We start from the raw sequence: 21,301 nt of genomic DNA, 5'->3' as shown, positions 1-21,301 counted from the left end.
GACCCAGAGAGGTGTAGGGGCAGCAGTGATGGAAGTTTTCTGGGTCTGCCTGTTGGGAATTGGGAATTGTCTGCTTTATGATAGATTCTCAGACACTTTGAGGTCCCTTAGTGTCATGCTCCTGACTCAGAAGGGCAGCCGGTGGCACTAAACTGGCATTTCGTGAATGGGGGCTGCCCAGCCCTCCAGAAACTTGGGCTGAGTCTTGAAGGGCCCCTGCCCTACTATAAAGTCACAGAACTAATAGCTCAAAGCAAAGGGCTTCCCTGGTGGCTCCATTTACCAAAGACTCCTTCTAAGGGAAAACCTGAAGAGACCCCTGGAAAGGATTGTTGGAGATCTGTATGGGAACGGCTCCATCTATAAGGAGGAATACGGCCTGAGTTATGATCTAACTACAGCTTTGTATCTTCTCTAAATTAATAAGGCATTTGGATAAGAGGGGTTCAAAGTGTGATATTATAGATAGAGCGGGAAGGAAGGACAGAAGGACAGGAATGGTCATTTTTATAGCCCCGCCTGTTCGAATAGCCACTTTAGGATGGAGACTTTCATTGGAGAGTCATCCTGGTGAAGATTACGTTTATACTGTGCTATGCATTAGTGGCAGGGAACATATATACTGAAAATGATTGGCGCCTCCCTCGCCCTCCTCTCCCCCCGTGAAAACACGGAAGGCCTCAGCAGGTAGGGGGAGGGAACCATCACCTGGGACATCTTTCCACCTTTCCTTTCTATCTGACTCTCAAACAGAACCCACTCTGACTTCTCTCCCCACCTTTCCTGGATCCTGGCTCTGGGGTCTTTTTCAGCTGAGGGTGGAAGCAGGGATGCTTTGGAAATCTTTTTGGCATGTGTTATGGTGAGGAATTTCAACAACTTGAAAGAAGCAGAGCTGAGGGAAATTCCAACACAGATGGTTCTGTCAGACCGGAATCTGGGGGCCTTTCCCCTGGCGGTCTCGGGACAACACTATGAGGTTGTTCTGGGTCCACTCCATCTATGCAAAAGAACTTGCTGCCCTCTCCACTTCCCTAGCACGTTCGTACCACAGACACTGTCCAAATACTGTATCTGTGCCAGGCACTGTGCTGAGCACGGGGGATAAAAATGAGGCAGGACTGAGTAGGTATGGCCAGCGAGTCCCGGCTTGTCCCTGGCAGAGTCACGACCTGGAAAGTTCTGCCGAGAAAGGCTGGGAACATTTAGAAAGACTCCAACAGAATGCAGGAACAATGCCTTGAACAGAATATGGGCGAAATAGGTCAGGGATTAAGGAAGGCACTTGTGATGAGCACCAGGTGATGTATGGAATTGTCGAATCACTGTTCTGTACACCTGACACTAATATAACACTGTATGTTAACTAACTGAAATTAAAATAAAAACCTTAAAAACGAAAGATTCTTAGTTGCAGACTATGAAATCCCTCTGGTTGGCTTAGGCAGAATGGGATTTATTAAGGGATATCAGGTGACTCACAGATTCACCGGGATGATGAAGGAGCAGACTCTGAACTGGGACCCTAGGAACAATGCCCACACCGCGGTGTCTGAGAACTGAACTGCCAGGGGGACTGCTGCCTCCCCGCCTCCAGGATCACGCTGCCCCTGCCGGCCACAGAGAACCACTCCTCTGCCACCATTGCCCCATGCAGGGGTGCTACCTGATGGAGTTCTCTTCCTTCGTGCAAGTTCTATAGGGTGTGCCTGCTTGATGGAGCCCAGGTCCCACGTGGATCCCTAGCTGCCAAGAGTGTGGGACATGGAGTTTCTAGTTCTCCATCTCCTGCGGACAACATAGGAGGAAGGGGTTAGAGTGATACTGAATGAGACGATGGCGAGATGTCTTTGGTACCTGCCACCCCCTCCCCCAAGCACCTCTCGTAGTTGTTTTTCAAAAGACAGTCCCTTTCATGAGAGGAATTCTACTGCCAGATTTTTAAGACCGTTTTTCCTACCCTATTACATGGCAGTATGAAAATGAAGCAGAATAAGGCTGTGAAGCTATTAGCACAATATGTGTCATGAAGTGAGCGTTTAATACATGTTAGCTACTAACCAGTAAGGCGGCACCTTCCAGCTGACCCCTCAAGATTAGGGAGAAGTTGCAACTCAAGGCACTTGAGGAGAGCAGGCGAAAAGGCGGGACGGGCGTAGGATCCACTAATGAAAGTGTTGATCTTTACATTTATTTTCCCCCCGTGGTCCATCCCACTCCTCCCAGAGTGTCTTCACTTAGTACAGCTATACCTGTTGAAACCTCTGAGCAAGCCAGCCCTTCACAGGACTCCAGGCTTGTCTGTCATCCCTGACTTGGTTTCTGCTGTGTATCTCCATGAGCCTTCACCGATGTTTAGTCTCTTGGCCAGAGGTGGCATGGCTGGAGAATGCCCCACATCCAGGTGGCCCTCTGAGAGTCAGCGAGATGGGTGATGGCCCTGCCTTGCACGATGCCTGGGTGAGCTTGGAAGATACCAGTGAATGCCTAGTTGTCTAGTTGCCCAATGGGACTCTGTTTTTTTCTAACAGCCTGAACAATCTGCTGTGCACCACACAGGAAGTCTAGCAAGAGAATAAGCTGATGGTTGGGGCAGTAGTTTGCAGAGGCCCGGCTGTGGGCCCGTTGACTTTCCCCCAGATGCTGTGTAGAACAGCAGTGCCCACTGCTAGAAATCTCCCCACTCAAGTCAAGGGGAAGCTCTGGGCTTCCACTTCACACAGGAGACACTGCTTTTCAATAGCTTCCTTGCATCAGCAGACACTGTGCAGTATATCATTGCAAGTATTTATCAGTATCTTGGGAGATCTTCAACGTATATTTTCAGACTACATAACCTCAGAGAAGGCATTTGGGCCAAATTACATCATCAAAGACAAGACTGAAAGCCTGCTGGCTTTGCTTCCTTTATTTTGGAAAAGCTCTTCTTGTCTGATTGAATCTACCTGGTTCATAGCCAAGCTGGATGGAGGCCATCATCTGACAGACATTCTAGATGATTCTAGAGGAAAGAGACATCCCCTGTTTGTCCTGCTCTCATCATATTGTCATCACCCCTTCCCTAATTCACAGGAAAAATTGCCAGCCCTTGGCCTGACTTTGAGGGGTGTGGGAGGAAGCTATGCTCTGGAACTGGCTGTGGCCTATATTTGGTTCTTTGATCCTGACTTGTGAAAGAGATATTTTGTAAAAGCAGAAATAGTAATAAGGCTGATTTGGGCTATGTGACCTAAAGAGCAGATGATCTCACTGGCACATTAAGATTCACCAGTTCAGAAGAGGAAGATTATTCCTGAAGATGAGGGAGAAGTTTCTTTTTCAAATTATTTTTATTTAATTTCTAGTTAGTTAACATACAGTGCAATATTGGTTTCTGGAGTAGAATGCAGTGATTCATCACTTACATACAACACGCAGTGCTCATCACAACAAGTGCCCTCCTAATACCCATCCCCCATCGAGCCCATCCCCCACCCACCTCCCTCCATCAACCCTCAGTTTGTTCTTTATCATTAAAACTCTTATTCTCCGGGCGCCTGGGTGGCGCAGTCGGTTGAGCGTCCGACTTCAGCCAGGTCACGATCTCGCGGTCCGGGAGTTCGAGCCCCGCGTCAGGCTCTGGGCTGATGGCTCAGAGCCTGGAGCCTGTTTCCGATTCTGTGTCTCCCTGTCTCTCTGCCCCTCCCCCGTTCATGCTCTGTCTCTCTCTGTCCCAAAAATAAAATAAAACGTTGAAAAAATAAATAAATAAATAAAACTCTTATTCTCTCTCTCTCTCTCTCTCTCTCTCTCTCTTTCTGAGGGAGGAGATTCTTAAACCAAAAATAGCTTGTTAGAGCAGAAAAGTCATTCCTTCCCCAGGGCAGGGAAGGAAGTCCAATACAGGCTGCTCATTTTCTACATCTGCCCTATGAAGGTTGCACGTAGAGCTTCCTCCACATTCCTTCCCTGATTCCAGGCCTCCAAAGCCCGATTAACACACTAGATGGCGCATAAACACTGTTCAGATTATCCACACCTACAGGGACCTCTCACCCATCTGTGACTTCCATTTATTATATCATTCTCTTAAGTTGGGTTTCCCCAAAACAAGAATGTGAGGGCAAACAGATTATTTCAGAAGTGGTCCCAGGAAGCTCCCACCAAGGAGTGGAAAAGTAAAACAGGGAAGGGAAGGAAGCCAATATAGGGTGAACTGGGAAACAGTGGCTCAGTCCCACTGGAGAAGTCTGGGGACTATATAGAACACTCAGCAGAGTTATCTTCCACAAGTTGGGGAGGAAGGGAGGATTTCACCCTCCAGCTCTTATCCGTTTTGGCAGGAGCTGTTTCTAAGAGTCTCATCTTCTGCCCCACACATGTGGGCAAGCTCTCAGATGGAGAATCTCAGGTACTTTCCCTAGGAAGCCTTCATTGTACAAAGGAATTAGGGAAGGCTAGGGGGATGTGGTTAGGCATCACAGCATCTGCTGTATTTTCCCTCCTTTATCCACCATCAGTTCATCACTCTGTGTGGAGCCCTGTGCCAGATACTGTAACTTCAATGGAGAATAACACTATTTGTGAGCTTCTGGAGCTTAAAATCTAGCAGCGAAGTCCAATGTTAATTAAAGAAGCATGCCGGTATATAATAAAAATCATTGAACAGGTGAGGTGAAGAAAAAGAACTGAGAGCTCTGGGAGATGATGGCAGGAAAACATACTCTAGTTTGAGGAATCATGGAGGGCTTTCTTTGAGGTAGATGTGAAAGTTACCTAAGTAGGGGTGGGGAAGATATGGGAAGAGGATTTCAGGCAGAAGAAATAGCGTGTGCAAATGCCCTGGGACACCAGGGACCTTAGTCGTGCAGTTGGAGATCAGAGAGCAAGAGGGTGATTTGGGGCTAAATAGGATTAAAGAGGTAAGCATGAAGCAGTGTGCAGTTCTGCGTAAGCTGAGCTCAAGGTTTTGGTTTCTAAGAGCAATGGAAGCCATTGAAGATTGTTATGCTAGGAAGTGATACAATTAAAAGTTTTAAAAGATTTTTTTTTTTAAGAAGAAAAGATAGCTGTTAGGCAGAGAATGGGTCAGAGTGGGAAAGAATAGAAGAAGGGTTGATGGTGGCACTTCTGCTCCGGCCAAAACAGAGTAACAGGAACCTGGTTGATTCTCCAGCCTGAAATACAATCAGCCAGAGCATACGGAATAAGGGTTTTTAAGACATTGAACATAAGTCAGTAAAGCATAGTGATCCCTGAGAGAGAGTCAACAAACGCCACAGAGTTTACAATGATCCCAGCTTACTGCAGAGAGAAGAGTTTCTAGCCTGTGGTGCAAGGAGAGGGAAATCGGGCAGAGAGCGGAGTCAAGAAGACAGGGCCAGGAGTCTTGGGAAGCCAGAGCATCTAGAGTTCCAAGGACAGAGTACTAGAAAGGAAGGATCTCAAACACACAGAGAGAGGGTTCTAGAACTCTGCATAGGGGCCCCCTGGAGTTTTCAGTTGAGTATTGATCCGTGTATGAGGAATCTCTCAAAGACCAAAGGAAGAACCACCTGAGAGGATTGAGGGGAAAGTGCCCAGAGCTCACACAGGGCTGAGGGATCTAAAACCTCTGTCTGAATAATTAATAAGACAAGCGGACAGAAAATCAGTAAAGATACAGAAGACTTGAATAACCCTACCAACCTGACCTAATTGATATTTATCAAATATACTACCCAACTATAGCAGCATATTCACTTTCCCAGGTGCACATGGAACACTTACCAAGACAGACAATGCTCTGGTCCATAACACAAGACTCAGTAAACTTAAGAGGATTCGAATTAAAAGTGGGTTCTCTGACCACACTGGAATTAAACCAGAAATCAGTGATGGAAACATACCTAGAAAGTCCCCAAATTTTTGGAAACTAACATACTTCCAAATAACTCCAAGGATCACAAAGGAAAAACATACCAAATTTCGTAGATGCCACTACCACAGTACTCAGAGGGAAATTTATAGCACTAAAGGCCTAGATTTTAAAAAAAGAAAGGCTTCCAACTGATGACTTCGGATGCAGTTGGTGGAGGGGTGGGCGGTCAACAGTACCTTGGACACGGGTCCCCGGGAAACCCAGTCTGCTTACGCTGGAGCTCTACTGTGACAAGTGGTGCCTGTGACACCATCTCCTGTCCACACGGCTTATACTCCTTGGGATGTGCAAGTCTGGAAATAAAAGTTTCTTTGAGAAACTTTTCATATTTACTGAAGCAATAACATGTTCACTGCGGGCAAACTGGAAACCACTATAAGCTACAACAACGCAACTTAAATTACCCTTAATTTCACCAGCCAGAGGGCACCAGCGTTGGCCTTTTGCTGAATGACTTTCCAAACTGCTTTCCCGGTGTGGGTACACCAGCGTGCAAAGTGAAGTCACGCTGTACACACTGTTTTGTAACCGCCTTTTCACTCGCCAACAGTGTCACGAGTGTCTTGGTAAGAAGAGTCTTCGGGAAATGACAGCAATTCTCACAGGCATCGCTGAGGTTGCTGGCTCATGAACCTTGGCCCAAACCATTTTCCTCTGAGTGCCTTAAAGATGAATGCAGTTTTAAATTGAAATGTTCTATTTTTAATAAGCCCGTGATTTTCTTTGTTTCCATGGGTACGTGTTTTTACTTAATGTATTGGATTCCACTGGGGTGACTCTAATATGCCAGTAAAGGGAGCCCATTGGTCATTCTCAGGTCATAGAGAAATTGTTTATTTCATAGAGGTTAAAGAAACTTCAGCAGTGATGTAGTCTAACCCCCTTATTTTATGGGTCAGAAAACTGAGGTTCAAGCTAGATGGAATTGGATTTGGCTAATAAGGCCTGGAAAATGACACATCTTAAGACCCCAGACATGGTTAGCACATTTTTCAAATGCTTTCGTCTTGTGGGAATGGTATAGTCACAAAGATCTGAGGGTGTTGTGACATTGTGACAAGATAAGCACCCCTGATGTGAACATCCAATTACAGGACACCCCAGCTGTCACCTCCCCTTTGCAGGAAGCCATACAACCCCAGTGGAAACTCTGGTCATGGGAGCTGATGACAGAATGGGATCCCTGAGGTCTGGGGCAGCAGGGGTCAGCTCTTAAAGAGCCTTAAAAACCAAACAAAGAGGGGCACCTGGGTGGCTCAGTCAGTGAAGTGTCCAACTCTTGATTTCGGCTCAGGTCATGATCTCATGGCTTATGAAATCGAGCCCCGTGTCCGTCTCTATGCTCACAGCATGGAGCCTGCTTGGGATTCTCTCTTTCCGTCTCTTTCTGCCCCTCCCCCACCAAAATAAATAAACATTCAAAAAAAAAATAAACAAGGGGTGCCTGGGTGGTTCAGTCAGTTAAGCATCTAACTTCAGCTCAGGCCATGATCTCACAGTTCGTGAGTTCGAGCCCCACGTCAGGTTCCGCACTGACGGCACAGAGCCTGCTTCAGAGCCTCTGTCTCCCTCTCTCTCTCTGCCCCTTTCCTGCTCTCTCTCTTTCTCCCTCTAAAAATAATAAATAAACATTTAAAACAAAGAGTTTCAGGCTTCATTCCTCTAGCAGGAATCACCTGGGATCTTCTTAGTATGCAGATTTTGAATCAGCGGCTCTGTGAGCAGAGCCCAAGAACCTACATTTCTAATAAACTCCCACATGATACGATGCTGGTGGTCTGAGGGGCACACTTTGAGTTGCAGTCTTAGGTCCCTGCAGTCACCAGCCACATGTGGCTACTGAGCATGTGAAACGTGTCTAGTGAGTCTGAGGAGCCAGATTTTTTATTTTATTTAATTTTACTTCACTTAAATTTAAGACCTAAACATACCCAATTTGTTACTGAAAAACTTTTAAGCGTGTTTGGATTCACTTGAGCATGTGACTCAACAATCTCAACTGTAAATTTTATGACATCTCAATACAGATCAAGTATGTCCGATAAGCATGTAGCATCTGAATTTGAAGTGCTTGAAGTACAAAGTACACGCCAGAATTCAAAGATTTAGCATGAAAAAGAATGTAAAATGTCTCATTAAAATTTTTTTTTTAACATTTATTTTTGAGACAGAGAGAGACAGAGCATGAACAGGGGAGGGGCAGAGAGAGAGGGAGACACAGAATCCGAAGCAGGCTCCAGGCTCTGAGCCGTCAGCACAGAGCCCGACGCGGGGCTCAAACTCACGGACCATGAGATCGTGACCTGAGCCGAAGTCGGACGCTTCACCGACTGAGCCACGCAGGCGCCCCATGTCTCCTTAATACTTATATTAGTTACATGTTGAAATGGTATGTTGGATACATTGTGTTTAGATATAAATTACTAAAATTAAGTTCACCTGTTGCTTTTAACCTTTTATTTTTCGTTTTTTTTCTTTCACCCCTTTAAAATGCAGCTGCTAGAAAATGTAAAATTACATGTATGGCTCCCATTGGTGGCTTACGTTCTATTTCTGTTGGGCAGCACTGCCAATGAAGGGAGATGTTATTTCTTACCTTTCTTCTAAGGAGAATTCCTGGCAGTAGCCCTTGGTTTCCCCATTTGGAGAGTTGTAAGCACATGGTGATTCTCCCCGATTCCTCATCCCTCATTCATGGGCAGATGAAGGCATCATAGGGAAATGGTGTGATGTGTCCTGAGACACTACTCTGGCTGATGGAGGGAAACATTTATTTGAAGAGGCCCATGGCCCCACCTTTCCTTGACCTGCATCTGTCCGTAGGCTACACCTTGCTAGGAAATTTCATCAATTCTCCGTGTGTTTCTCGCCAAGACAAGAAGACAAATGGATGCATCTTTAAGACATGCACCTCGGGGAACTCAGAGCCCAGGCTGTCACAGCCCACTTTCAGGTTCACCTGTAACCATGGCAACTCTATTGACGCAAGTTGCCACCGAACATAATTTAATCTGGATCCGATTTTTTTTTTTAAAAAGAAAGAATGGAAAAACACTCAGCTTTGTCTCAGGAGACTATCTGGAGATGGAATCTCTGGTGATATGCTCTTAACTACCATATTCATTTAATTACTTTGTGATTTCCTTGGGGAGGTATTTCTGTCAGGAGTAACTTCCTAAGAAGACGGGGGAGTGTTTGCCTAGAAACGGTTGGTGTTAAGGAATCTAATGGCTCACATGACCTTGAGCTATTCTTAGGTGGGAAGATTTTCACCATGTCCCCACAAGTCCATCTCATTTCCACTATGTTAGTTCAAATGGGGGAAATATCAGACTCCTCATTTCAGAGCTGGAAGGTGCTTGGATGGGAAAGTAAGATGAGGGAGGTAAAGAAGAGATCGGAACCTACAAGGGGTTTAGGTCTTGGGTGTATACAACCAAAATTAGGGTGGGGGGCAGACAAAACTAGGAGGGCATGAGAAGGAGACAAAATCAAAGAAATAATGGAAAAACCCTATAATCTTACATTAAAAAAATTTTTTTTAGAGGGAGCACATGCATGTGCACTTGTGTGAGTGGGGGAGGGGCAGAGAGAGAACAGGAGAGAGAGGATCTTAAGCAGGGTCCATTCTCATCGGGGAGCCCAGTGACATGGGGCTTGATGCAGGGTTCCAAGCCGTGACCCTGGGATCATGAGTTAAGCCAAAATCAAGAGTCCTACGCGCAACCAACTGAGCCACCCAGGCAGCCCTGTAATCTTACATTTAAATAGGAAATGTCAGTAACCATTATTTCTTTTGTTTCTTTCTAAAAAGCAGTTTTTTCAAGCTCTATTTGCTGAAAAGGTCTAGTAGCAGTGGCCTTCATGTCTGAATTTTAGTCTCTAAATGCCATTTCCCACTCAAAGGTATCAGGGCTTCTTGACAAATGGCTGATTCCATACCGAGGCAGAAAGGGTACCAGATGACCCTGAGGCTGGTAGATTTGCTAGAAAAGGAGGAAGATATCAAATGTTAATGGAATCTCATCAAACACACCCAGAGGTCAACTTTGAGGGTCTCCCGCTGGCTAAAAATGGAACAGTTAGATACAAAATAGTAATGCAATGGGCTGCAACTGGAATTGACAGAATTGAAAGTCAAAGATAAACTGAGAGGGTCCCACCACAGCACCTGGGACTTGCTGCCTGGGCATTCTCTGATTGCTAGACTGTGTGTGGGCCTGTGTTGGGGGCAGGCCAGAAGTTCCAGGGAGTCCGTGACCCCAGGCAAACTTCAACTACTAAGGAGAAGGAGTTAGTGCATAAATATCTGAGCTTCCCAGACTCTTGATGGGACACTTCTGAGGTGGGTCCCCAGCAAGACAGACCTCCGTTGTGCACAGCACCAGTACCCCCTGCAAATCTGATCATCATCGTATTCTCTGTAGGCTTTCCTCCTTTCTTGGACTCTCTTGCAATGCTTTTTTTAGGATCGCCTTCCAAATAAACTATTTATACCCAAATCCTAGTCTCGGGGTCTGTTTGGGAGAATCCAACATGACACAGATTCTCTGACAAATTGTGACTCAGTGAAGTAGGAGCACAACCACTCTCTAGGTATCAGTCCTGAGATATGTACAAATGTCAGGGAAGATGTCCAGGTGGCGGTTTGTTTGCAAGACTTAATATAAATACGACGTTGCTACCTTTTCTTTCATTGCCATTCCTGGTTTCCTGTGTGCTTTGGTCATTTCTCAACCAGAGGAATGGATTGTTAATCTACACTGTAAGTAGAAGCTTATTAGACTCAAAAACTAAAATTAAATATGCTTTATCAAAGTCTAGGAGCAGGGGGAATAAGAGAGGAATTTCCTCCCCTGAGGAATATTCCTGTTCATACAGGTGTCAAAATAGCTGTCTAAAGAGGGACCAGGCCACAAAAACAATCTGAGCAAGGCCAGGGTCAAATAGGCATCAAATGAGCAAATCAGCCAGTCGATATTGCCTCCAACTGCTACATTGCTTTATGACCCACCTCAAACATAGTGACATAAAAAATGTTCATTTTCCTATGACCATGGATCAGTATGTCAGAAAACCAGAAACAACAAACCAAATACAGCTTCTCTCTTCATGATATCTAGCACCTGAGATGGGAAGTCTTGAAAACTGAGGGTAACAAGAAGTCCGGGTTTAGAAAACAGTTGAACTGGGTACTTCGAGTCTGATGATTGATGTCGGCTATTAAACGGCCCTGAACCAGGGCTTACAGAAATGACATGTACATGGGCATGGACTTCCTCACACCATAATGGCTGTGATCAATATAAAGCAACTCAAGGGGCGCCTGGGTGGCTCAGTTAAGTGTGGGACTTCAGCTCAGGTCGTGTCTCATGGTTCGTGAGTTCAAGCCCCTCGTCGGACTCTGTGCTGACAGCTCAGAGCCTGGAGCCTGCTTCAGATTCTGTCTCCCTCACTCTCTACCCCTCCCCTACTTGTCTCTCTTCTCTCTCAAAAGTAAACATTAATTAATAAACAAACAAATAAAATAAAGCAACTCAAAATATCAGGAAGGAGGTATATTGCCAGGTATGAACTTCACTCGACCTCACATATGCCTTTTGCATTAACGTCACAAGTTAACCCAGAATCAAAGAACTCTAAAGAAAAGGAATGCATTTATTGCCAAGGATGAGCTTGAAATATGAGGACACCAAAGCCATGAGACAACCTACCAAAGTTTGGAGAGGATAACTAACCAGAAAACAACCAGGAAATTAAACAACTTACTAATTACAAATACTAACCACCCAAACACCCTTTCACCCTGCAGTCGACAGATGGAGGAGTATGGAATGCCTTGCCAAGATAAAAATGGGTGGATGGCAGGAGGCTTGGGTGGATATTAGGACAAGCCTCCGTCCAGAGACGACACCTGGCCCCTGGGCGACTGGTCAGCGTGGGACCCGGTCAGACAGCCTAGGAGGATGGGGTGTGCCCGCGGCCCATCTGAAGCTGCCACCCCCGCAAGACTTGGGGGCAGGGAGGCTGCCACGTCTCTGAGGGCGATGAGGCCGGTTGTGGGCCCACCCGAGCTCCGATGGCCCGGACGTTCCCCGCGGGCCCGCGGGCACGGTTCAGGGGAGCCAGAGACCTGGCACAGGGCAGGAATGCGGGCAGAGCCGGTCACGGGAGCGGGCTGTTGCTGGAACCAGTCACGTGCCTGAGTCCAAGCGCGACAGTTCAGCGGGGCACACGTCGTCCCCGTCCCCAACGCCCCCCGCCCCCAACTCGCGCCCAGGGCGGAGCCGGGAGAGCCCGGGCTCCCTTCCCGCTGGGGGCTGGGGGCTGCGGGCTGGGGGCGGGGGAAGGGGCGGAAGGGGCCCTGGAATAGCACACACCTGGGACCCCAGCGGTCGGCCAAGCCAAACGGAAACTGCCTGTTGTCCATGTCATCGTGCCGCCTCGGCCGCGCAAAGCGTTGGCCGCCGTGGGCTCCCTGCACCCCGAGTCCAAGCGAGCTGGTTGGAGCCGTGCGCCCCCTGCCGCGCCACACGCCTCCTGACTGGCCCCTTGTTCGGAGGCCTGGCGCGCCCCCTGCCGCCCGAGGCGGGCGCGCCAGGTGTGGCCGGGGCACTGCACTGGCGCTTGGAGGCAGGTCACGGGGGCCAGGGAGCCCTGGACCCGGAACAGGGCCGCCGTAGGGCGAGGCCAGGGTGCCAGGAGCCAGGCCTCCGCGGGGAAGCGGGATTCTGCCCGGTTCCAAACCGTGTTTGACCCCAGGGCGCCTGTACTGCCCCTGAAGGCCAGGCTGGAGGAAAGACGACTACCTTGGGAGAGCGGGGGGGGGGAGGGGGGGGGGCCTGGGTGAGTGGCCTGGGCTTCCCGCAGCAGGAGCCCCCGGGGGCCTTGGTTGCTCTGGGAGCCAGGGCCCCTATGGGGGAGGGAGCCAGTTCCCATGGAGGCCGACCTCCATGGGAGGTCGCTGAGAGCTGTGGCCATGGCAGTGGCAAGAACTTGAGGGGCAGCTTTTGTCTGGCAAGAGGCTATGCAGGTGCTCTGGGAGCTGCCCTGGGGGTCCAGGTGCCCCAAGGGGGCTGCCGCGGTGCGGTGCGTGCAGCACTTGCTCAGGCCAGGCAGGTTCAGGGGAGCCCGGGACCTGGACCCTGGCGGGTGTGTGGAGAAGCCCTGGGGTGGCATCTGCCCTGGGTGGGTGGCCAAAGACACCTGCCGGCTTCCAAGGGCTGAGGGGCACAGCCTCCCTTCCCTCAGCAGCTAGGCAGAGGGGCACTAGTGTGGATTGCCTTGCCAGGATAGCCTGCATGCCTGGTGGGACTAGCCTCCAATAGGAGACAACATCTGGGACCCTTGGCCAGTCCTCAGGGTGTGATTCAGTCATAGTGACCGACTAGGCAGATGGGGCGTCCCCATGGTAGACTTCATGCTTCCACCCCGGCCAGTTTTTGGCCTAGACAGTGATCGGAAGATGGCATCTTGGAGGTATGCTTTGTAGCCCTCATTTTCCAAAATTTCTTACCAAAGTGGTATGAAAAGTTTAGTCTTTTCAGTCTTCAGTGAACATGTGGTCAGGTTGGCTTCTAGAGAACAGTGTCTGTGTTCTCCCAAGAAAGTGTGAGGTGTATCCAGTTTTAATCTGTGACTCCTGCAACACCAACACCAGCTCATGAGATAAGACTTTTCCAGCACTAATAATCATGGTTAAGAGATTATTTTTCTTTTGGTCTAGGATCTTTTATGACAAATCCCTAAGAGCTGGCACAGCTGGATAGAGTGTGTTGCTTGCAACTACATGTACTTGACCCGTAGTCCGTGTACTTTCCTGGCCACCAGGGTGCACTCGAGCCAGTGTATTCTCCAGATGGTAGACCCCAGAGAGAATATTTTATTGTTTGCAAGGCCAAGCTCACAGGACATGTAAATAGATAAAAGGAAAAACCTCACATAAAGGACATGTGGTAAAATGCTATATGGAGTCCAGCCTGATGTGAACTGTGAACTTACCAGTTTGTGAGGCGAGCTCCATAAACAGGTCAATAGGGCCTATGCCTGCGTTCTTCCCATGTGGTTAATTCCTTTTCGTGAGAAATGACACTGAAGACAATGGCAAAGAAAATGTGACCATCTCTAGGTAGAACAGGATCAGTCAAGCCAAGAGTACTCTATGGAATTTACTAGTGTCGCTAAGCCCAAGGAACTGGTTCCACAGTTATTTTCTTTTACTGGTATAAATTTAGTGTGAAAACACCTCTCACCATTCTTGCTTCTATTAGACCTACAGGTAGAGAGCTGGGAGTAGACGGGGTGCTAACAGGGTGGGGATTATTACCTTCTGCCAGCTTTTGTCTGAGATTGTAAGACTTCTCAGGTGTAGCAGCATCCAGCCAGTAAAGTTTGTCCTATTGTCTATTCCAACTGCTGGGGAGGAAAAATTTACCTCTACTTATCAAGGTTCCCTTAGCTGGTTTGAGAATTTAAGTGATATGAAACAGATTAATAGAAGACAAAACCACAAAATTTAACTATGTGTGAATGGAGGCTGAATGCTAAATTTGAGAACAAAAGGCAAGCAGCTTTTTCACTTATTATTATTATTTACTAAAAAAATGTTTTTATGTTTATTTTTGAGAAAGAAAGAGAAAGAGGGGTGGGTGGAGGGGCAGAGACAGAGGGAGACCCAGAATCTGAAGCAGGCTCCAGGCTCTGAGCTGTCAGCACAGAGCCCGACGTGGGGCTCGAACTCACCGACTGGGAGATCATGACCTGAGCCAAAATCAGACACCCAATCGCCCAATTGACTAAACCACCCAGGTGCCCCAGCTTTTCCACTTTTTAGACAAAGGAACAATCTGTGAGGAATTAACGTGACAAAGAAAATGAATGTTTGGGAGCTTCAGTTAGTAAGGAAATCTAACAGAATTTGGGCTGGGGAGGTAAATTAGTAAAAGTAACAAGATGGGTTTCTATAGCTTTCTTGGCTCTGAATTCTGTTATCTCTGGTGACAAGGATGACTCCTTACTTCTTGGTACAGGGAGGGTGCATTTCACATGGGAGATTTATTTCCTGCTTTCTGGAAACAAAGAAGGCAGGTCAGGGAGTTGTCTAGCCTGGGCTGTTTCTTAAGTACTTTTAATTCCAAACAATCAACTTGCCAATGTGGTCCATTTACAGTCACCTACCCTTGGCCCCTCCATGTTCATTTGTGGAGATTTGGGCCTGGGAGTAGGCAGATACCTTTGGACCTACAGTAGTCCCACCCATGACCCAGCCTGTCCTGACACTTGCCCTGTTCCAGGTCTCTGGCTACCCTAACCTGTGGATGCACCCATGTACAGACTGCAATTTTTCAGCCAGCCCTTGGCTACGAGGACCCTGCAGGTCTGTGAAACTCAGGCCATTCCCAACCACCATTAATATCTCCAGGGGGTAGAAAGCCCACCCTGAATATCTTTCTGAGGGGTCAGCTTTCAACTGGCCACAGTCAGTCTCCATTTAGATTGGCTGCCTGCTGGGGTCCCAGACTTACCATTAATTAAAGCTCCCAGGTATCTCTTGTTGGAATATACCCTGGTCAGTCGGCCTGCCCAGCCCAGTCCCAGGCAACAAAATGCAGATTCCCCCAGCTTTGCCTTCAGAGGGAATAAACACATTTGTGTAGGTTAAGTGTTGGAATTAGGCAAATGCTATGGACCCCCATCATTCTGCTTCTGAGACCTAGCCTTTCCCAACTCTTGCTTATTTCATTTCCTGGCTACCCTAAACTGTGCTGCCAAGGCATGTCCAGTTCAAAACACTTGAGCCAGCCTGAGGTAACCGGGGACGACCACAGGTTTAGTGTGGAGGGGACAACCCTGAACTGGAGCTCACCAACCGTGAGATCATGACCTGAGGCGAAATCAAGAGTCAGATGCTCAACTGACCTAGCCACCCAGGCAGCCAATTCTTGAAAAGGGAGGGCACTTTTATCATAGGATTTTAAGAAAAAGGAAAATCTCTCAGAGCCCCAGCAATAATGCACTATCCACCATTTGCAGCCAATGAAAAACTGTCGCGATCTAAGCTTCTTCAGTGAACTTGTGTTCAAGCAATCCTCCCCAGTTTCCTCCTAAAACCTAATCAAACCCGGGGCACCTGGGTGGCTCAGTCGGTTAATCGTCTAACTCTTGATTTCAGCTCAGGTCATGATCTCATGGTTCGTGAGGCGTAGCCGCACATCAGGCTTTGTGCTGACAGCTCAGAGCCTGGAGCCTGCCTACGATTCTGTCTCCTCTCTCTGCCCCTGCCCCCTCACACTCTGTCTCTCTCTCTCAAAAATAAAATAAACATTAAAAATAATATAACAATGGGGCGCCTGGGTGGCTCAGTCGGTTAAGTGGCCGACCTCGGCTCAGGTCGTGATCTCGCGGTCCTTGAGTTCGAGCCCCACGTCGGGCTCTGTGCTGACAGCTCAGAGCGTGGAGCCTGCTTCGGATTCTGTGTCTCCCTCTCTCTGACCCTCCCCTGTTCATGCTGTGTTTCTCCCTGTCTCAAAAATAAATAAACGTTAAAAAAAAAATAAAAAAAAATAATATAAAAACCTAATGAAATCTGACCTTCCCTTTGTCTCTTCAGACTTGCCTATGGCTTGCCATAATTTGCCTGTCCCAAATTACAGTGCCTCTGTTATTCCCAAATAAATTATTTTGCTAGTAAAATAATTGCCTGTTGTATCTTTAAGGTTTATATTAAATGATGTCGGAGAAGTGGATCCAGAGAAGATCCCCAGCAACTTAAAGGCCTGTGAGCAAACAGGAGTAGGTACCCACAGAGCCCACTGGGCTAGCTCACTACTTTCTAGTCGACCTTGGAATTGGTATTGCCAAAATTAAGTTGTCAGGACCTCTATTTAATGGTCTTAAAGAAAATTAAGTGTTTATATAAGTCAAATATAGTCCCAAAAATATAGCAGTGAACCTAAATGTTTTTTTCAGTTCATAGGATCTGAATCTCTGATAAACACTAATTTAAACTTGTTGGTTTAAGAAAAATAGGCCTGTCTTTAGAGTTCAACATTAATATAATGCAGAGAAACAGCTTTTTCTACCTGGGTTACTAATCAAATAAATCCATACTATCTTTATAATACAAAATTTGTCAACAAGAGAAGTAAGATGATGGTTAGCTGTTTAGTGCCTAATCCCGAGTATATTTGCTGAAAGCAAATAATGTTAATAAATGTTAATAAGACCAAATTTTATACTAAGTTAAACTAAATGATGGATATTTATTGAATACCCAAACCATTTCCAAATAACATAAACATTAAATGCTAAACATAAGTGCCTATACTCTTGGCTTTTTAATTTTCACAGAGACACAAAAAAATATTTGGATCTATCAATAAACATGTTTAACCTTGAAAAGACTGAAATACATTTACAAGTTTGCTAATCCTACTGCAGGGTGCTAACTTATGATGGCATATGATTGCCTGCTTCCTAGTTTTCACTGAAAAACCCCCAAGATTACAAATACTGTAAAATACTGGAAGAAGAGCTGAGAACACATAATGAACAACGACAAAAAGAACACAGAATAATTAGCATAAATTATAAACTCTGCACAAACTGCACATTTACTGCTGAATTCAGGCAATGCAGCAGGCGTCCCTTGGAAGATGAGAAACCACGTGCTCCCATGAGACCTTTCTCCTCCTCTGGAAGGGTCGACTACTACTTCCTGTTTTTCAAACAGAGCATTGATGAATTATGATTAACAGCTATGTAGAAAATACCTGTATTATGTATATCCACATAAATAATAGATAATATACTTTCGGTTTTACCTACTTTATATTGTAGATTACAGTAAAACCTTGATTTGCAAGCATAATTCATTCCAGAAACATGCTTGTAATCTAAAGTACTTGTATATCAAAGCAAATTTCCCCATAAAAAATAATCAAAACTCAGATGACTCCTTCCACAACCCAAAAATATTCATATAAAAATGATTACTATACTGTAATATAATACAAAATAATAAAGAAAATAAAAAATATAAAGAAAAATAAATTAACCTGCACTTGCCTTTGAAAACCTTCGTGGCTGGTGTGAGGGAGACGAGAGAGGAGGGTTGTTGTGCAGGACTTTCACTGTCACTAAGAGAATCACTGCTCTCCGTTGGCTCAGTGGAATCCTTTTCTTTTCTTGATTTCAGCTCTTTTCTTGCTGCAGCTTTAACAAGGAACCTATCCAACGCGCCTGCTTTTGCCTCCTTTGGAGGAGTTCGCGGAAATGTGACATTGGCGTTAAACAGATTCATCGCTCGCACTGCGACAGCCTTATGCGGTGGTGCCTTTCTACAAAATTCTGCACTGTTCCCCACATTTTACACATCTCCCTAATCTCCTCTGAAGTGAGGGGTTCCTCCATCTTTTTTTCCTCTCCCTCTGCAGACGAAATGCAGACGTAGACTTATAAAATCCCGCAATTTCGGCCATGCGCATACCTCGTTCGTACTTCTCCATGATTTCCTTCTTAACTTGCACCATAATCATCTCCTTCTTACTGCCTTTCTTTTCAACCTTTTTCTGCATGGGGGCCATTGTATACGCTCACACGGGTGTTGACTACAGTACAGCATTAATAAACTATTGTCATATACTGTATTTAATGTAAGTGGCAATAAAGCAGCAGAGGAAAGGGTCTGTGGAAAAGCAGACCCTAAGGAAAGCAAAGGACTGTCCACAGGTGCTTTGAAGTGACAAAAATACACTAGTGCCAGTGGTGGGCACCTTCCAATGTTCTGCAAAATTACTGATTTCTGCCAAACACTGTGGCCTGAGACTGAGGATCCAAGCATGGGAGATGATCACCCGCAATCCTGCAGAGAGAAAGAGAGAGTGAGAGAGAGAGAGAAGATCCATTGGCTCAGTTGTGATCATGTGACATTCAGCATCACATACTACTCGTATGGCAAGACATCGCTCGTTTATCAAATTAAAATTTATTAGAAATGTTTGCTTGTCTTGCAGAACACTCACAGAACAAGTTACTCGCAACCCAAGGTTTTAATGTATCTCTAAATTAAAAATAATTTCATAAAATGCAGAACAGTATATTCATGGCATATACTGAATATAGGAAATACACATCAGTTTATTAAACTTCTATTTCAGTTATTTAGATGGTTTTCTTTTTTTTTTAATTTTTTTTAATGTTTATTTATTTTTGAGACAGAGACAGAGCATGAACGGGGGAGGGTCAGAGAGAGAGGGAGACACAGAATCTGAAACAGGCTCCAGGCTCTGAGCTGTCAGCACAGAGCCCGACACGGGGCTTGAACTCACAGACCGCGAGATCGTGACCTGAGCCAAAGTCGGACGCTTAACCGACTGAGCCACCCAGGCGCCCCTAGATGGTTTTCTATATACAGGTACATGCTGGACCATAAAGTAGACTAATTTCTTACTTTGGAATGATCTGACATGTTTGAAAGCCCCCACTCTTATATCACAGTTGGCTGAGGAACAAAAGTGTCTGAGCGCCAGCTGAAGAGGCCAGAGTGAACACCACCACCCACCTGTCCTGTCCGCCCACAGTGGGAACTCCTCATGGCCAGGCTGTCATCGCTCTGGGATAGGCTCAGACTTTATTGCCTGGTCTTTTCAGATTGGCAGCCAGGCAGCAATCTTTGTTTAAAGGACCTTACTTCCCCCCTTTCTTACAGCAGTTTGCAGAGCCGGGAATTCTGTTGATAGCTTCCCGGCTACTTATAGCTCCGTCACCAGTTTAGAAGTGGTTCCATTTTTCAAATCTTTACTCTGCCCACATGACGTAAGAGAAGCCTCTTCCACAGTAACGTGGGGATCCTGTTGCCCTGGCCTGTCCTATCACTCCCAGTCTAACGGAGCACTGTCAGCATGAGCCCACAGATGCCAATGAATCTCATACTACCATTTCCAAAGAAAAGCCTGTGTGTGTTTTGGTGTTTGTTTTTTAAACCATATAGAAATTTCTATTAACCTCGGGTAATGCATAAGCAATTAAGCTATCCTCTGAGAGTAAATCTGTAACAACCATCGCACATCATATCTAGATAAGCTATGTAAGTTTTTGAAATTTGGAAGCTAATAAAGTTGAAATTGTCAGCAAAAAAAAAAAAGTTTTTAAACAAAACCACTGGAAATAATAAGCATGAATGAAAATGGGCATATATGAAAAGGAAAACAGGATTTTTATTTTTTTATTATTATTTTTTTTTTTAGATAAGGAATGGTATGAAGGACATCCTTGTGTGTGTGCATTTTGGGGTGGGAGTGGGGGTAGAAAAAAAAGTAATTTTTTCCTCAAGTAAATACATTGTTCCAGAATGAGAAAAAAGATAGGACAGATCTAAATAGATATAGAAAGTTGTAGGGGCACCTGGGTGGCCCAGTCAGTTGAGCGATTGACTCTTGATTTCAGCTCAGGTCTCTGTCTCCCCTCTGCCCCTCTCCTCTGCTCATGTGCACTCATGCTCTCTTTCTCGGTCTCAAAAAAAAAAAAAAAAAAAAGAAGAAAAAGAAAAAAGGTGTAGAAGGTTTGTGTAAAAAGAATCTTGAGAAAGGACTTTTATATCTGGTCAAGTTGGCTAAAAGTTAAATTGTTATTATAAGGGTTTTAAAATTAAGCCTTACTACCAGTAACATACTTATGTAAAACTAAAAATGATCTCTTATCTGTTAAAAGGACAAAGTTTTCTTGGACTATTGGTCTGCTTTTGATAAAATATTGTGAAAGGTTTTACCTTTTAAAGAAATCTAATTAGAAAGCAAAGATTTTGTGTTTTATCAAAATAATTTCTTGTACTTCATGTTAATCTTTACCATCAGGTGTTTGATTACTCAAGTAAACTAAGTCTTCTGGATATTAAGAGAGCTAAGTTTTAGCAACAATGATGTAACAACCCATTGTATTTGCCTCTGAAATCTTTAATTGTCACTTTGATCCAATAAGCAAGTAAATATTGCTTCAAAATGGTCTGTGATCCTACCCGGTAAGTGTCCAAAACCTTTTGATACTTTTTGACAAACTTCCCCAAATCAAATTCTAAAATTAAGTTCTTTTGACCTAAAAGTGACTTGGAGAATATAAAAGGGGAGATGTTACGCTAATTAGCATTATTTGATATGTTATATTACATGGGCAGCAATGTGAAATAAGAATACTAAGCCTCCTTTTTGTGGTATTTGTATATGCATACATTATAAGTGTTCTAGAAATTCTATAAAATCCTGAAATTTCTAATGTCCTGCTACAATGTTATCAATCATAATTCTGGTTCTCTTGAGATGTTTTTCATGGAAATAACCAAATTTCTTTGTCAGTGATCTAACGAACTCTCCTCAGATCTCTAACCTTTGCTATTTGTACGTCTTTTGT

The 21,301-nt window shown here is 45.4% G+C and overlaps 1 protein-coding gene across 10 annotated transcripts in view; it reads right to left on the bottom strand.

The window, feature by feature from the left end:
- POMGNT2 (protein O-linked mannose N-acetylglucosaminyltransferase 2 (beta 1,4-)) overlaps positions 1–17,879 on the bottom strand; it is a 54,939-nt gene extending 37,060 nt beyond the window's left edge. For 5 of the 10 annotated variants that reach the window (XM_027040835.2, XM_027040836.2, XM_053221559.1 and 2 more), the window contains exons 1-4: positions 11,969–12,030; positions 8,496–8,652; positions 6,113–6,192; positions 1,667–1,788 (exon numbers count right to left, since the gene is read on the bottom strand). The gene's annotated coding sequence lies outside the window, so the exon portion shown is untranslated. Of the gene's footprint in view, positions 1–283; positions 361–1,666; positions 1,789–6,075; positions 6,193–8,495; positions 8,653–11,968; positions 12,102–12,279; positions 14,968–15,423 lie in introns of those variants that run through there. The other 5 variants (XR_008298055.1, XR_008298054.1, XR_008298056.1 and 2 more) reach the window with 5 other exon arrangements.
- Positions 17,880–21,301: the final 3,422 nt, after the last annotated feature.

The sequence above is a fragment of the Acinonyx jubatus genome, chromosome C2 (genome assembly GCF_027475565.1).
Source record: "Acinonyx jubatus isolate Ajub_Pintada_27869175 chromosome C2, VMU_Ajub_asm_v1.0, whole genome shotgun sequence".
Taxonomy (NCBI): domain Eukaryota; kingdom Metazoa; phylum Chordata; class Mammalia; order Carnivora; family Felidae; genus Acinonyx; species Acinonyx jubatus.
Note: the sequence above shows the minus strand (reverse complement) of the source record. Positions and strands in the feature narration are given on the sequence as shown.